This window comes from Nerophis lumbriciformis, linkage group LG03, assembly GCF_033978685.3.
Source record: "Nerophis lumbriciformis linkage group LG03, RoL_Nlum_v2.1, whole genome shotgun sequence".
NCBI classification, from domain to species: domain Eukaryota; kingdom Metazoa; phylum Chordata; class Actinopteri; order Syngnathiformes; family Syngnathidae; genus Nerophis; species Nerophis lumbriciformis.
Window position 1 is genome coordinate 57752501 of NC_084550.2, and position 7509 is coordinate 57760009.

A 7509-nucleotide genomic window follows, 5' to 3' on the forward strand; every position below is an offset into this window, starting at 1 on the left:
TACTCTGTTAATGTCATGCGTACTTACTTTGTGTAAAGATTTTTTTTTTTTTTAAATAGAGATTTTTTAATAATAAAATCCCTAAAAATCAACTTTTTAACAAATGTTTTCACTTCAATGTATGAAATTCTTCAAAATCGACGTGCAATTTTTCTTTTTAAAACGCATAACACTGATCAGATTGACTTCAGAGGTAATGATTTATGAAATTAAACATATATTTAAACAATCAGTATTATAATATTTTATAACTCAATATACTCTTTTTTTTTTTTTTTTTGTAAACACCCAGTGTTTCGGTAGTGACCACTATTTTGTTTGCAAGGTTGTTTCATATTCCCTCAACCTTATTGCTTAATATTAACTCATAACATGATTGATGTTGGAAATATACACTTATGTTTTGTGGTCAATAAAATCATTTATTTTTGTAGAAAACTGTTGATATCAGTTGGAAAATAAGTACCCACGTGGGTTCAGTATTCACGCTGATCTTTTCTCCTGTAGCAGTGACTTCATTGCTCATTTAAAGAATTCGGTCAACTTCCTTTGTTTTCATGCCACATTGGGGCGTTTATACTTCAGACTGATAAAGATCACGTTACTTATAATCTAAACCAGGGGTGCACATTACGTCGATTGCGAGCTACCGGTCGATCGCCAGCCAGGCATTAAAATAGTCCTAAAAATGAGCGATCATAAATCTTCACTATGACGTCACTTTCGTCACTTGATTGACATTCACGGCACCCGAGGGTCTTCTAAGATGACGCTGGCTGCTGCCAGCTCATTATTAAGAACAAATTACCGACAGGAAAGCGAGAAACAATTTTTATTTCAACAGACTCTGGCGCCGTACCTGTCGTCAAAACTCCAAAGACCGACTGCACAGTTGCACAATAAAAGCTCTGCATTAGGGATGTCCCGATCCGATATTTGGATCGGATCGGCCGCCAATATTTGCCAAAAAATGCGTATCGGCAAGGCATGGGAAAATGCCGATCCAGATCCAGTTTAAAAAAAAAACTCCGGTCCGTGTTTTCAAACGCACTGATTTAAATAATACATTCCACTTTTCTGCTGCTCCATAATTTCCGTTCCGCATTTTCCAGCACACCTTCAACACATCCATCTGTGGATTCTCACGCAGTTGCTTTTAGCTGCTGGCATTACACTACAGGCTCTTCTCACTCTTTTCTGTGTCTCCCTCTCACAGACAGCAAGCGCACCTTCTTACACACGTCACATACTGTCTCGTCATATGTCACATACTGTCACGTCATACGTCACATACGTATACGTCCTCCCCGAGCAGAGAGGTAGCAGCATGGCTAACGTTAGCTGTGATGCTAGTGCAGCCGTGTGACCAACGTTCTCTCTAAGGTGCGCGCCTGTGCGCATAGCAATTATATGCCACGCACAAAATCAAATAAAAAAATAAGCGCATAACAATTTTCGACACACGGACACGACAGAGAAAACAGTTTTCGTCATCATTGTTCAAATATTGTGACGTCTGTCGAGACGCTTATCTCCATTCGGTGCCACACGTCCACCATCAAAATGCCGAGGCAAAAATTTCCACATCAACACCGTATGAAAAAATTAGTGATTTTTTTAGTTGTGATTTCCTTCTCTGCATGAAAGTTTAAAAATAGCATGATGCTGTATGAAGATGAATGTTTTAATGTAGACATGCAAGCCTTGAAAGACAATTTTGAAAATCAAGACTACATTTCCTGCAAATGGGTGCATTTCTACCCTATATTTTAATTTTAGATTTATTCTCATATCAAACTCTTTTAGCTGTCTTTTTGACACTTACATCCGGCGCCCCCATCCACACCCCGGATTATAAATAATGTAAATAATTCAATGTGATTATCTTGTGTGATGACTGTATTATGATGATAGTATATATCTGTATCTTGAATCAATTTAAGTGGACCCCGACTTAAACAAGTTGAAAAACGTATTGGGGTGTTACCATTTAGTGGTCAATTGTACGGAATATGTACTTCACTGTGCAACCTACTAATAAAAGTCTCAATCAATCAATCAAAACACATAGAATCATCATACTGCTGTGATTATATGCATCAAGTGTTCATTCAAGGCTAAGGCAAAATATCCACATATATATCGTGTATCGCAATATGGCCTTAAAATATCGCAATATTAAAAAAATGCCATATCGCCCAGCCCTAGTTCAATGATGCCATTTCTGTTTGTCATGTATAATTGTTTCTATTTTGTGTTTCTCCTTGAATAAACAGGTCAGTTTCTTGTTACCAACCATTGTGTATTATTCAAACTCACCTAATTCAGCTGACTAGTTGTTATTAAGAGTACTAAAACCCTTTTCAACATGATTCTGACAACTAAGTAGGCTAAATAACTTTAAACTTTAATACATGCTTGGATAGGCCAGTATCGGTATCGGTCAGTATCGGTATCGGATCGGAAGTGCAAAAACAATATCGGTATCGGATCGGAAGTGCAAAAACCTGGATCGGGACATCCCTACCCTGCATCATCCTGCCTGCGCTAACAAAATAAGAGTCTCAGAAAGCTGGCGTGCACAAGCTAGCAAGCTACGGAGTTTGCCGCCAATGCATTTCTTGTAAAGTGTATACAAAGGAGTACGGAAGCTGGACAAATAAGATGCCAAAAACCAACCACTTTCATGTGGACAGAAAGGAGGACTTTTATTCTCCTCCATTTGAAAATGTGGACGTTATCAGCACCACTGTCTGATTCCTATCAATGCAAGTCATCAGAATCAGGTAATACACCAACTTATATTCTTGTCTTCATGAAAGAAAGGAATCTATATGTCATCATTAAACACCTTTAACTTATTACCAATATTAACTATGTGTGTTAAACATGCTTGTAATATCATTAAACACCTTTAACTTATTAACAATATTAACTATATGTGTTAAACATGCTTGTATTATCATTAAACACCTTTAACTTATTAACAATATTAACTATATGTGTTAAACATGCTTGTATTATCATTAAACACCTTTAACTTATTACCAATATTAACTATATGTGTTAAACATGCTTGTATTATCATTAAACACCTTTAACTTATTACCAATATTAACTATATGCGGTATGGCGCAGTGGGTAGAGCGGCCGTGCCAGAAACCTGAGGGTTGCAGATTCGCTCCCCGCCTCTTACCTTCCAAATCTCTGCCGTTGTGTCCTTGGGCAGGACACTTCACCCTTGCCCCTGGTGCCGCTCACACTGGTGAATGAAAGAGTTGTAAAAATGAATGATGGGTTCTCACTTCTCTGTGAAGCGCTTTGAGTACCTAGAAAAGCGCTATATAAATCTAATCCATTATTATTTTAAACACCTTTAACTTGTTAACAATATTAACTGTATGTGTTAAACATGCTTGTATTATCTTTAAACACCTTTAACTTGTTAACAATATTAACTATACGTGTTAAACATGCTTGTATTATCTTTAAACACTTTTAACTTGTTAACAATATTAACTATATGTGTTAAACATGCTTGTATTATTATTAAACACCTTTAACTTGTTACCAATATTAACTACAGTATATGTGTTAAACATGCTTGTATTATCTTTAAACACCTTTTAACTTGTTAACAATATTAACTATATGTGTTAAACATGCTTGTATTATCTTTAAACACCTTTAAATTTTTACCAATATTAACTATATGTGTTAAACATGCTTGCATTATCATTAAACACCTTTAACTTGTTAACAAAAACATATATTTCATAAATAAGTAAATATAAATTATATATATGAATGAGGTAGATCCCCACGACTTGATCAATTGAAAAGTAGTTCGCCTGCAGAAAAGGTGTGGGCACCCCTGATCTAAACAGTCAGTAGTAAAAAATCTGATTTAAAAAAAAAATCTGATTTGTTCCACTTTGGCCTGCAGTTTAAACATAGTCTTGGACCTCCAGGTTTAGGTTTAGGCGTCTTTTGCACCCTGGCCGATAAATCATTTATTTTCTTATTTATTTCTATTTCCTTCATCAAATAGTCTTAGTGTTAACTGGGTCAGCCTTCCCTCTTTCTCCGTATTCTCTCAACCTTTCTCTTCTACTTTTTGTTATTTGGTTTTGGCATGTTACACTGCAAAAAGTGAAATCTAAGTAAGATTAAATATCTCAAATAAGGGTGATATTTGCTTATTTTCTGTCTGATAAGATAATTATTCTCACTAAGCAGATTTTATGTTAGAGTGTTTTACTTGTTTTAAGTGTTTTGGTCCTAAATGATCTCAGTAAGATATTACAGCTTGTTGCTGAGATTTGATGACCTATATTGAGTAAAACATGCTTGAAACTAGAATATCAACTCTTGCAAAAAAGCTGTGTCATCAACACTCACAAGTATAAAACTGCTTTTTCAAAGTAAACATGTCTTTTTTCAAGCATGAAATAAAAAATCATGACTTTGACACAATTGTGTCTCATAATTAAAACAGATGACAGCCAAATGGACTTTGCTGTTTTATTTTCACTGAAACAATACAAAATACGTACTCATATAGTAGTACTGTTAGCACAGTACAGTAAACTGACAGTTAATATTTAAACATTTAACATGTGACATTCTAACAATTTTGAACAGAGATAGTTCATGCACATTCAGATAAATACTTCAAAATTACAATATAAAAAAAATTAAGCCGGGGGCCGGGCTGTATATATGCACACTAATTGACTGAAAGAGCACACACTTGGCGCGATGATGTCATGTTGTCGATGGAAAAATGCATTTTTAGACCATATGATTTGCCTGAGCGACTAGGAGACCCCGAGAGTAACAAGCGCTTGCCTTGTTGCCTTTCCATTAAGAACAATAAATTAGTTTTTAGTATAAGTTTGCTGGTTTCAAGAAATGTAATGCCAAGCGCATATCATTATGTCAAGATAATGGCACTAGCATTTACTTCATTTAAGAATTTTTTCAACATATTGAGCAAAAAGGTGTCTTTTTTTTCTATCAAGAAAAGTGCACTTGTAATTAGTGAGAATATACTTATTTTAAAGGGGAACATTATCACAATTTCAGAAGGGTCAAAACCATTAAAAATCAGTTCCCAGTGGCTTGTTTTATTTTTCGAAGTTTTTTTCCAAATTTTACCCATCACGCAATATCCCTAAAAAAGCTTCAAAGTGCCTGATTTTAACCATCGTTATATACACCCGTCCATTTTCCTGTGACGTCACACAGTGATGCCAGTACAAACAAACATGGCGCATAGAACAGCAAGGTATAGCGACATTAGCTCGGATTCAGACTCGGATTTCAGCGGCTTAAGCGATTCAACAGATTACGCATGTATTGAAACGGATGGTTGTAGTGTGGAGGCAGGTAGCGAAAACGAAATTGAAGAAGAAACTGAAGCTATTGAGCCATATCGGTTTGAACCGTATGCAAGCGAAACCGACGAAAACGACACGACAGCCAGCGACACGGGAGGAAGCGAGGACGAATTCGGCGATCGCCTTCTAACCAACGATTGGTATGTGTTTGTTTGGCATTAAAGGAAACTAACAACTATGAACTAGGTTTACAGCATATGAAATACATTTGGCAACAACATGCACTCTGAGAGTGCAGACAGCCCAGTTTTCATCAATTAATATATTCTGTAGACATACCCTCATCCGCTCTCTTTTCCTGAAAGCTGATCTGTCCAGTCCAGTTGGAAATGCATCTGCTTTGAGTGTCGCAGGGTATCCACACATTCTTGCCATCTCTGTCGTAGCATAGCTTTCGTCGGTAAAGTGTGCGGAACAAACGTCCAATTTCTTGCCACTTTCGCATCTTTGGGCCACTGGTGCAACTTGAATCCGTCCCTGTTCGTGTTGTTACACCCTCCGACAACACACCGACGAGGCATGATGTCTCCAAGGTACGGAAAACAGTCGAAAAAAACGGAAAATAACAGAGCTGATTTGACTCAGTGTTTGTAATGTGTTTGAGAAAATGGCGGATTGCTTCCCGATGTGACGTCACGTTGTGACGTCATCGCTCCGAGAGCGAATAATAGAAAGGTGTTTAATTCGCCAAAATTCACCCATTTAGAGTTCGGAAATCAGTTAAAAAAATATATGGTCTTTTTTCTGCAACATCAAGGTATATATTGACGCTTACATAGGTCTGGTGATAATGTTCCCCTTTAAGGTATTTTTGGGTTCATTGAGGTTAGCTAATTGTACTTGTTTTGGAAAGTCTTGACAAGCCACATTTTCTTGTTCTATTGGCAGATAATTTTGCTTAGTTCAAATAAAATACCCCTCATTTTTGTATTTTCTTTTCTTGTTTTTGAACACTGACTTTTTGCAGTGTAGGGTTAGGCTTCCTTTGCACCCTGGCCGATAAATCATTTATTTTCTTATTTCTTTCTTATTCCTTCTTCAAATAGTCTTGGTGTTAACTGGGTCAGCCTTCCCTCTTTCTCCGTATTCTCTCAACTTTTCTCTTCTACTTTTTGTTATTTGGTTTTGGCATGTTAGTGTCTTGATTCTGTCTCTCCTACAAATACAGATAATAGACTAAGAGCTTCAAGAGGTAGTCACCTGAAATGGTTTTCACTTCACAGGTGTGCCTAATTAGGGTTGATTAGTGGAATTTCTTGCTTTATCAATGGGGTTTGGACCATCAGTAGTGTTGTCAAATAGATTATTAAAACAATTATTCTTAAATAATCATTGATTTTAAGACTTTGTGAACACATTATTTCAAAATTGTAGGATTCAACTACTTTGCATTTCATTCTGTCACCACCGAAACGTTATCGAATGTTTTGGGTGACAATTCCAGCTAATTTTTATTGCTAGCAAGCACATGTCAAGCAAACACATACACTCATAAAAACATATGTTGCATAAAAGCTGAAAAACTTGACATAATTAAAAATATAGTGACAGTTTTTAAAGACACTCACTGATTTTCAGACTTTGCAACACATTTATTTAAAAACTATAGGATTAAGTTACTTACCAATCAGCCATGAGGGGCAGAAATGCAATGTCACTTTCTGGTCACGTCTTTAGGGGTGGGGCCTAAATTTAGACTCAGCCACGCCTCTAAAACTCTTGTGTCCTGGTAGTGACATAAAAACTGGGGACATGATTTTTTGAGCTCAGTCTTATAATTTTAAAATTAAACCTACAATAACTCTATGTCTTTCAACCGCTGTTTAAACTTAATCATAAATATATTTTAAATTATACCATTGAAACAAATCTAAAAAAAAAAAGGTTTTAAGCAGTATTTGAAATGTAGGTGTCAAGATTGGGGACAGCTATTTCTCAACAGAATAAAATAATAAAAAAATAAAAAATACAAATAAAATACAAATAAAATAAAAAAATAAAAAAATAAAAATAAGTCCAAATAAAAATAAAAATAATAAAAGATGACTGTATTTATTTATCCTATCACTATCTCAATTAATGCCCTGGGTTTAAACAAATCATAACA

At 35.7% G+C, this 7509-nt stretch overlaps 1 long non-coding RNA gene across 1 annotated transcript in view; it reads right to left on the reverse strand.

The window, feature by feature from the left end:
• The window catches only part of LOC140677529 (uncharacterized), an 11286-nt gene extending 4226 nt beyond the window's left edge, over positions 1–7060 (reverse strand). Inside the window, exons 1-2 of the long non-coding RNA XR_012049303.1 lie at positions 7027–7060; positions 3197–3262 (exon numbers count right to left, since the gene is read on the reverse strand). This is a non-coding gene — a long non-coding RNA (uncharacterized lncRNA). The remainder of the gene's footprint in view (positions 1–3196; positions 3263–7026) is intronic.
• Between the last annotated feature and the right edge of the window lie 449 nt (positions 7061–7509).